Raw genomic sequence first — 9,484 nt, forward strand, 5'->3', positions numbered from 1 at the left:
ATCTCCTCTCCTCTCCTCTCCTCTCCTCTCCTCTCCTCTCCTCTCCTTCCCCCTTCCCCTCTTTCTTGCATGATCTTTCATGCATTTACTTACTCCCTGAAGGGGACCTTTTGTGCTATTGACCCACAGGAGGAGCTCAGAGGCTCTCTGTGAAGCTCAGATTTCTGCATAAAACAAGCAGCAAGAAAGCATCTTGTTCTCAAAAATCCACGGTGTAAAAAGCAGGTATGACTCATTTAGCTCCAGGGTTGCACCCTCTCTCAGATAGGTCTCCAGTGGCAGGATACTGGAATGCTCCAATCCATACTGCACTCTCACATAGCTCAGTTCATCCCCCTTGGGTCCAATCTGCAGGTAACAACACCTCCTTCAGTTCCCTGGCCACTTTTTCTCCAGGATGCAGTTTGTATTTCCTGGCTGGCTCATGCTTCAGCACATCTGAATCACCCTTCTTCACTAAAACTGGCAGCGCAAAAAAGCTGTCTATCAGCCCTGTGTTTTAATTAGATTGCTGCCAAGCTATCAGAGAAATGGATCAGAAACAGCAGCTCTAGCACCTCTAGCAATCACAGCCAGCATTTATCCATACCCAAGAGGAGGGAGCCATGAACTGCCTCATTAGTATCTGTGGCTGCAGAAAAACTGCTTTTCAGGTAGCTTGCTGACCTCAGTGGCTGTTTCTCCATCAGCTCCACATTGCCTCCTAAGGCCTAATGCTTTGCCATCCGTGTGTCTCTTCCAAGTCAAGGTGTTGTCCAATCTCCTTTAGGAGAGGATGAGCCCACAGAGGTCGGAGCTTCCTTATCTCTAAAGATCTCTTGTCACATGAGAGATCTAGTGGAAGAGCGACGAATCTAACGGCAGCCTCCAGGTCTTCCCTCCTGCCATGGTCTGGGTTGACAGCAGCTGCCCTGTGCTTCACTCCTTCCTGTGGGTTGTGTGAAGTCGGTGGTTTGACCTCAGCCACGCTGCTGGACCTCAATCAACTGCACAAGCACCTTCTTCCACATCAGGATCTTTTGTGGGCTCACTGCAGTGTGGCTCAGCCACTCTCCCTTGATCTGGAGGTCACATCACTCAGCAGCTGGCTGAAGGACCACCAGGTGGACAGCTGGGCCAGCTACATGCAGTGGAGAGGTTCTGCATCTAGGGTCCACCTGGGGATCTCCAGTACCAGGCTGCTCTTTGGGTCAGGCACTCTATGAGCAAAGGGTGATAAGATGAACGACATCAGAGACACGGGCTGAAGATGGATTTGTGCCACCACCCTGTGGCCAACACTATTCTGCAGTACAGAGGATAATTCCCACCTCTACATATCCTCTCCTCCGTGCTCTCCATCAGGAGACTGAGTTATGGTTTGCACGGAGCTGCCTAAACCTGAGGGAAAGGACTGAGAGCGGGGGCAGGAGACCTCAGCTAGCTGCTGGTGGGGGGGAGAGGTGGGGGAGAGGGACAAGCCCATGCTTTTGTCAGACAAAAGACACACATCCCTTTAGTTCACAGCTCTGTAAGCTCTGGAGACAGGGTGGATTGTGTGAGATTATCCAGCATGCCAGTACAGAAGGGGCGTTGCATGCTCACATCAAGTCTCCCTTCAGGCTCCAAAATTCTGTCCTTTTAAGCTGGATTCACACAGCCTTCCCCAAATCACTTGGGAAATCTAGAACATGACTCTGGGGGATTTCTATGACTTTCCCAGAGACTTCTGAAAATCAGTGCTCGCTTACAGTGGCAATTGTTACAGAATCCAGCATTTCTGTGTGCAAAGCTGTGCCATTTCTGGGTAATTTCTCCATCTTGACTGTCCAGATGCTGGCAGAGAAACAACACACACACCTGGAATGGGTTCCCTGTGTTCTCTACCACATCTGCACTGCTGTCCTGCAATGTTCCTTATCACAATCCTGCCCAGCTGTGAGCCCATGCTGCCCTATGTGAGGTGATCTACCTCCAACTCAACAATCAGCATTTGTCATTTCTCCTCAGCTGTGGGTCAGCTGGGTTTGCAGTCAGCTGAACTGTGTACCTGAGTAGCAGGGGTAGTAATTCACATAGATTCAGACAGAAGCTTTATTAAGGATCAGTACTTCCACGAGGGGCTGCAGTTTTCTTTTCCTTTCTTGTAGCTGCCATCAAATCACAAATTTTTTTACACTGGTTGATTGCTGTTGGGGATCAACCCAACAGATGCAGTGGGTGCTTCTCCTGCAGCCTGAACTCTGGCCTTGGGATGCAGCAGGGCTCTCTACAGCACAGCATGTGACCACCCTGCCCCTGGCCACCTGGGAGGCATCAGAACAGCAGGATTTAAGGGAAGCCATCAAATACCTGTGCATCCTGAGCCAAAATTAGGAGCTGGTCCAGCTTGGGGCACCTGATCATCGTGTCTTTTCTCCACCCATACTCCAATCCTTGTTACCCTGGGGATTTCAGATGCAGGAGGAAAGCAGCCAAGCTGAATGTTTTGTGTGCGTGAATGAGTTTAGCCAACAATCTGTAGAGGGCTGTCTCCACACACCAACCGAGCGCCTGGCTATACTGAGCAACCCTGGATTTCGTCCCAGGAATTCAGCAGGGTAAAATAAAGAAGGCCGGGGCCATGATCAGCAGCTGGGGTTTTATGATCGCAGGGTAATAAAATCTGAGGCATTAAGATGCAAGTGAAACGTTAGTGCTAAATATTGGAGACGTGTGGAGGTTCAGACGTTACGGTGAGCTGCCTGGGAGAAGGCAGCATCCGTTCCTGTGTCTCATATTGGTCCAGGGATGGAATGGGTCCAAGGCCTTGATTCCTGTGGGTTGGGGAGGATGGGGTGGGTCAGCATCTCCTAAATATCTTTCTCACCATTCACAGCAAGCTCACCTTGTAGTGAGCTGGGGGTCGGCCTCTTCTCTCGTGTCATTAGTGATAGGACCAGGGGGAATGGCTTCAAGCTACGGCAGGGGAGATTCAGGCTGGACATCAGGAAGCATTACTTTTCAGAAAGGGTGGTCAGGCACTGGAATGGATGCCCAGGGAGGTGGTGGAGTCACCGAGCCTGGGGGTGTTCAAGGAAAGGCTGGATGTTGTGTTGAGGGACATGGGTTAGTAGGAGCTATTGGGAATAGGTGAACGGTTGGACTGGGTGATCTTTTAGGTCTTTTCCAACCTTGGTGATTCTATGATTCTATGATTCTATGAAGAGGTGATGGAGGTGTTTTGGGTTGTCTTTGGGAAGGAAAATCTATGACTATGGGAAAGTGAATTTTATCAGGAGAGTCATTTTATCAAGGAGGAAAACAGTGAGGAAGACCGCTTAACACGCGCCATGTGCTGCTGTTAAGTGGCTACGTCTTCATTGCTGTCACACGTGAAATGAGACATCGACCATTGCTCCACGTGTAAATGGGGTGGGCTGAGATGGAGAGAAGCTTTCTCCTCTCTGTTGAAGGAGTTTTTCTCCTCTTGGACTGGCAAATCCCAGCGCAAGGCACCTGTTGTTGGCTTGTGCCCAGGCAAAGCGTGAAGAGGAAATGAATGGCAGGAGAAAAGCAGACTGTACTTGCATATGTATATCTCACCAAAATTTTGAGTCTGTAAATACTAACATCATTATTAGAACTAGAAATATTAACATATTTAGTAAGTTGTTGCTGTAGGGCATCTTTTTCTTTGCATTTTAGCATCAGGAAAAAATAAGAAGATAGAGGGGATTTAGGACGAGAGGTGATGGCCTTTAGTTGCTCCAGGGGAGGTTCAGGTGGGACATTAAGTACAATTTCTTCTCCAAAAGAGTGGTGCTGCAGTGGCACAGGCTGCCCAGGGAGGTGATGGATTCACCGTTCCTGGAGGTGTGCAGAGCCATGGAGATGTGGCACTGAGGGATGTGGGCAGTGGGCATGGCTGAAGCTGAGGATCATAGAAGTCTTTTCCCACCTTAATGATTCTCTGATTCCTTTTATGGAGTATTTGGGTACTCCAGCAGGGAATAAAATCCTGTGCTGCCCCACCAAAGAACTCAGTTTTCAATTTTCCAACTCCATTTCCTCCATCCAGTGCAATGATTGGAGTCAAGTACATGGAAATGGAAACACAACGGAAATATATCGAGACCCCAGAAAGTTCAACTTACAGAAGCAGGCTGAGCAACACTTCCTGAAGTCGAACCAACCCTAGTTCCCAACATCTATCAGAGCTACAAAAAGGGGCTGAAATGGTGAGTAGCATCTCACAACTTTATCCCAGTCATCTGTAATCTGAACCAAAATCTCAGCCACGAAAAAGCTCTTTCTGCTGCAGCTCTACTATGAAGTATAGCCCCTGCCATGAAGCTTGCATGCTTAATCAGGTTTCTCATGCACATTAAGGAGGGGATGGTTCCCACACCAAGTGCTTCCCTTCTCCAAACCACTCGGCATGGGGTGTTGGGTGCACTGCATGTTGTGGGGGGAGTTCTGGGATGAATCTGCACTTACAGTTAACGTGGGGATGGATTCCTTGGGACAGAGTGATTCCTTCATCATCTCACCTCATTTTTACAAAAATAAACATGCATAAACCTTGTAAAGATCTTATCTTTTAAGACACCTCTCTGATCTTAGAATTATTTGAGTTGGAAGTGGGAGTGGTTTCAGCTGTAGGGGGGGAATAAGAGGGATCAGAAGAAAGCTAGAGGAAGGGAAAGAGGGAATGTGAGTGGGAAGAAGGCAGCAGGAGCAGCCCTCGCTGTGGCTGGAACGTGGCGTACGCTCAGCTGAATTTATAGCATGCAGGAGTTCCTGAGTTTTCCATCTTCACCATAGAATTTGCATCAGAGAATAATAAATGCTGCACATTTCAGTGCGATGGAGGGCTGCACAAAATGCTGAAATATGAATACCTGCTTTAGGGTGTGCTGTGCTGTGCTTGCAGGTTCATTGCAACCTGATTGCCCTGATATAAACACCAAAAATGTTTCCATTCCCTACACCTGGCTCAGTTCTTCTGTTTGTACATCTGCCTCCTCCACCTGGTCCCCATCAGATATTTCCCTGCTGATGGGCTTTGCTGTTCTTTCCACCTCCCTCCAACCCCAGGGCTCTGTACATCTCAAAGAGCACCAGGAAAGATTTAGATGGAATATTAGGAAGAATTTCTTCGTGGAGAAGGTGGTCAGGTGTTGAAATGGGCTGCCCAGGGAAGTGATGATGGAGTCCCCATCCCAAAATTCCCCCTCTCAGCTCTATGATTGTCCTCTACCAGGACAGCTCAGACCTGCCAGGTCCTGGCTATGGTCTGTGACATGGAGCCCATCACTATGGGAGTTCTCAGGAAAACTGATGCAAATTCATGGTAGGCATGCATGTAAAGCGATGAATGATTTGAACTACACCAAATCACAGACAGATGGTCTCATTTACAGTCAAACTCCCCTTCATTGGGATTGGCTCAATTTCACATTAGAAGTTAATTAGATTGAAGTTGCTCTTGATTCTCTACGAATGTCATTCCAAAGACTGCATGTCCCACAGCCAGTTCCTTTGGGAACTCAATTCCTTGGGTGCCTCTGGGTAATGAACCCCATGTCCAACCTCTTCCCCACCAAACTTCACAGTTACTCCTCCCACGTGTCTTAGGGGCTGTTGAGTGCTTCAGAAGATCCAGGAGTAAAGTCAAATCTCTGTCCTAGACTCTTCTTTCCCAGGTTTTCCAAATGAATGCAACTATCAGTGGCTGGGTTTGACTTTGGAGGCTTCCCAAACCTCCCCAAATTTCCTGAGGGTGACTGACACCATCCCATGACATGGAGATGCTGATGTATGTGGAGATCAGCTGATTTCTGCTTCTCACTCACTAGAACACATCCAGAACAGGATTTTTGATTGCCACAGTCTTAATGACCAGGAAGCTCATATAGGACCTTTAGATGGATACAATCCCATGGTGCTTTCTCTGTGCCAGGAGTAATGGAGGATCAATGAACATTGAAGATACAACTTGTCATTATCCCAAGGGGATCAGAAGTCTGTGTGTATGTCAGATTTTTGCTGGTATAGATTTCTGAAGCCAAGAAATGACAGATGACATCCATAAAACAGAAAGGAAATATCCCCCAAATGAGCTCTGATCAATTCAGAATTCCTCATCTTGGTGATGTTTGGGTACTTTGCAGGTGTATTTTTGGCACCATCTGGGAGATCTGGGGCTGGGGCCCAGTCAAACTGGGTTTGAATTTAACCTGGAGCTCATTGCAACCAGACACGGTCATGAGAATAATCATGAGCATCCAGTTGAGTATCTCATGGTGAACCAGCCCTCCTCCTTTGTAGTCAGCGGTGTCACAATTGGGGTTTGGCTCAGCTTGTCATAGGAGCATAAAACACAACAGGTGAATGTGACAGAGAGATGGAGAGCTCTTGATATTGCATCTTGCTGTCTTTTTCCCCTAAGACAATAAAGCAAATCAATACGTTTGATTTCAGATCACCTTGAAACTTTTCACTTTGCCTGAAATTAAAACAAAATAAAAATGCACAAAACAGCAAACAACACATTTGTTCTGTCGTATTGTTTGGTAGCTCTTCATAATATATAACTCACTTCAAAGAATATCAATACTGTTTCAAAACTGAAAGCAGAAAACTTGGTTCCAAAATTTTGTAAGCAAATATTCAGTCCTCAGCATCTTCATTTAGAAATGAGATATTTTGACATTTTTATAGTTTCCCACACTGTTTTTAATGAACAAATTAAAGCCAGTCCATCAGAGTTTTCCCATTTTGGACAAATTTGGGACTCTCTGGAAAATGTCACCCAAGCATCCTTGAAAGGGGCCTGGGAGAGCTGCAGAAGTTACTGCAGCGCAGGCTGGTCCTGCTGTCCAGGGATATGCTGCTCCTACAGCCACGCCAAGGCAAGTTTCCAACCATGCTTCATGTTGTAGCCCAGTGAAAGAAACTAGATGAGCCCATGCAGAAACCACAGCTCAAACATCAGTTCTCCAGGTCTTGTTTAGAAGAAAAAAATCCCGTATCCATGCAAGGGAAGTGGTGGAGTCACCATCCCTGGAGGGGATCAAGAACCATGGAGATGGGGCACTGAGGGACACGGTCAGTGGGCATGGTGGGGTGAGATGGGGTTGGATGTGGTGGCTTTAGAGGTCTTTTCCTGCCTTCATGCTTCTATGATTCTAAGTCTGGCTGGTTGCTCCCCAGATCTTCTCCACCTATGTTCTGCATCAAGATTGGCTCTGAGGTCTTCAGAAAGTGTGGGAGAGCAACAACTGCTTTCCTGACCTCCTGAGGTCCCGCTGTTCTGCTGCATCTCTTCAGTGAGGACTTCACCTGAATCACCCGATTCTGTGACTATAATTCTATACTTCAAAGGGAAAGCTTTAGCTTTGCTAGTGCTGTAATCTTTAGGAGCCTTCTCACTGCAATCTTGCAGCTCCCAAGTATTTTTCTTACACATTTTAGCCAGAGAGCGGGAAAAACACTGGGTTAGTTCATCTTTTCACTCAGTGTATTCAACCTGTATTTGTTGAAATCCTTGCTGGGTTTTTGAGCATCAAGCAGTGTGTAAGGAGAGGCAGCTGGACCCCAAAAGTGCATTGGAAACAGATGAACTTCATTCTGATGACCCTTTTGCAAGGAACGTGATGACTTTTTTTGCAAAGAACGTGAGGCTTAGTTTGCTTTATTCCTTCCACCCATTTGTCATCAACAAGGCAACATGATGGATATTTTAGTGACTGGAACCCATTTGCGTCCTGTCACCATGGTTCCAGGTAGAATGACTCTTCATTTTATGCTGGGATAAACAAGGGCAAAATACACAGTGGTGAAGAACTGATGTCCAGAGTCAGAATTTTTCTTCCATCCGTACCAAAGCTGGCAGCTTGGAAGAATATCCATTGCTTCGGGGCCCCCAGAAATGCTTTCCAGACATTGCTACTGCCAGTGTGTCTCTGCACACATAGCTTAGATATCTGCAAATTGAAGCATGCACGTGCTGGTATGCGACTCCACAGACAGGGACAGGACCAAAATAATCTGACCTTCCCTTCCCAATGGGGATCCGAGATAGAGCTGACAGCTTCTCCTTCTGTTTGGAGTGTCTCTTTGTGACAGACAAGCTTGAAGCTGGAAAATGCAAGAAAATACTCTCTTCCATCACAGGGAGGTTTTAAATAGCTCCATCGAGTTGTAGAATCATAGCTGCTCATGGTGGATGGGAGGTTATGGCAACACCCCAAGAGATTTTCCTTTTCAGCCTTGCTGAGATTGTTCATGGGAGCTTTCCTACGGATTTTACTTTCTTTTTGGATCAGGTCCTAAACCACATCCACCAAGTAATATCCTTCAAGTAGCAGAGAAGATTATAGATTAGATTTCGCTTGGAAAAGCCAAATAGACAAAGCAAAGCTTCAGCACAAACCTTTGCCAGGAATGGCTTTCTGTGCTACGGCTCAGCTGTGCTTCAGAACAAAAGGATGCTGAGCTTGGAGAGCTGTGGCAGCTCTACTGAACAAAGAGAAGGAGACACTGCTCACAAATAGCACAGCTGGTAAAACAAGCCCACTGTCCAGAGCTGGAACACCGGTGTGACCCAGTGTGTCACTAAAATACTCTGGGAAACACCAAAGCCAGTATTTTGGCATGCAACTGCATGCTTTGTACAACATATTATCATTTTTAGAGTAGTGGTTTAGTACATAATGGTGTCTCACATTATGTTGTATTACTATAAAATTATATGTACCTCACTGGAGTTACAGCTGGTAGGAGAGGTCTACAAACAAGAGCAGGGTCTGCTGTTGCTGCAACACACAGCCTAAAGTGATGTGAAGTCTGAACAGAGAAAAAGGGAAAGAAACTGAGGCACAAGAGAAGTGACCTGAGAATTTTCATAAAACCACAGAATCAGCCAGATTGGAAAAGACCACTAAGATCATCTGTTCCATCTGTCAACCCATCACTATGGGTTTACAACAGATGAGGGTTAGAAGCCTTAGGTTTCTCATCACATTGCTTTGATTTCTGGACCAGATTTCTTGCCTGGGTTATGTTATAAGCCTTAATCTCACAAGTGGCCACGTTATCTATGCTCTGGGGAGGATTGTTCCCACATTTCCCTCTTAAACCTCAATAAAAACAGACCTGCAGGACATGATGATTGCAGAGGTGCTCAGCACACCCAGGAAGGGTCCTCTCAGCCTTCCCTATCAGCTGCCCCAACAGTGCCCGCATTATGGATGCTGAACATCAGATGAGCTCAACCACCTCACACAGTAACTGCTCCATCTTTCCAGCAGCTCACTCCAAATCCACGTGTTTCAGAGAAGAGTTGGCTCATCAGCACTGACACATAGAAAGCCTTGTAGCTTTGGAGTGCTGAGATGTGCTTATGCACCTGGGCATGTAAGATAGGGCGGCCTTCCAGTGTGATGTCTTCATCTCTTGCTTGATCTGGCAGATGAGGGATGGCAGATCACAACTTGTGGGACACGTGGCAATTCTGAGA

This window comes from Centrocercus urophasianus, unplaced genomic scaffold (genome assembly GCF_019232065.1).
Source record: "Centrocercus urophasianus isolate 14NV4802_14NV808 unplaced genomic scaffold, USGS_Curo_1.0 seq_16, whole genome shotgun sequence".
NCBI lineage: Eukaryota > Metazoa > Chordata > Aves > Galliformes > Phasianidae > Centrocercus > Centrocercus urophasianus.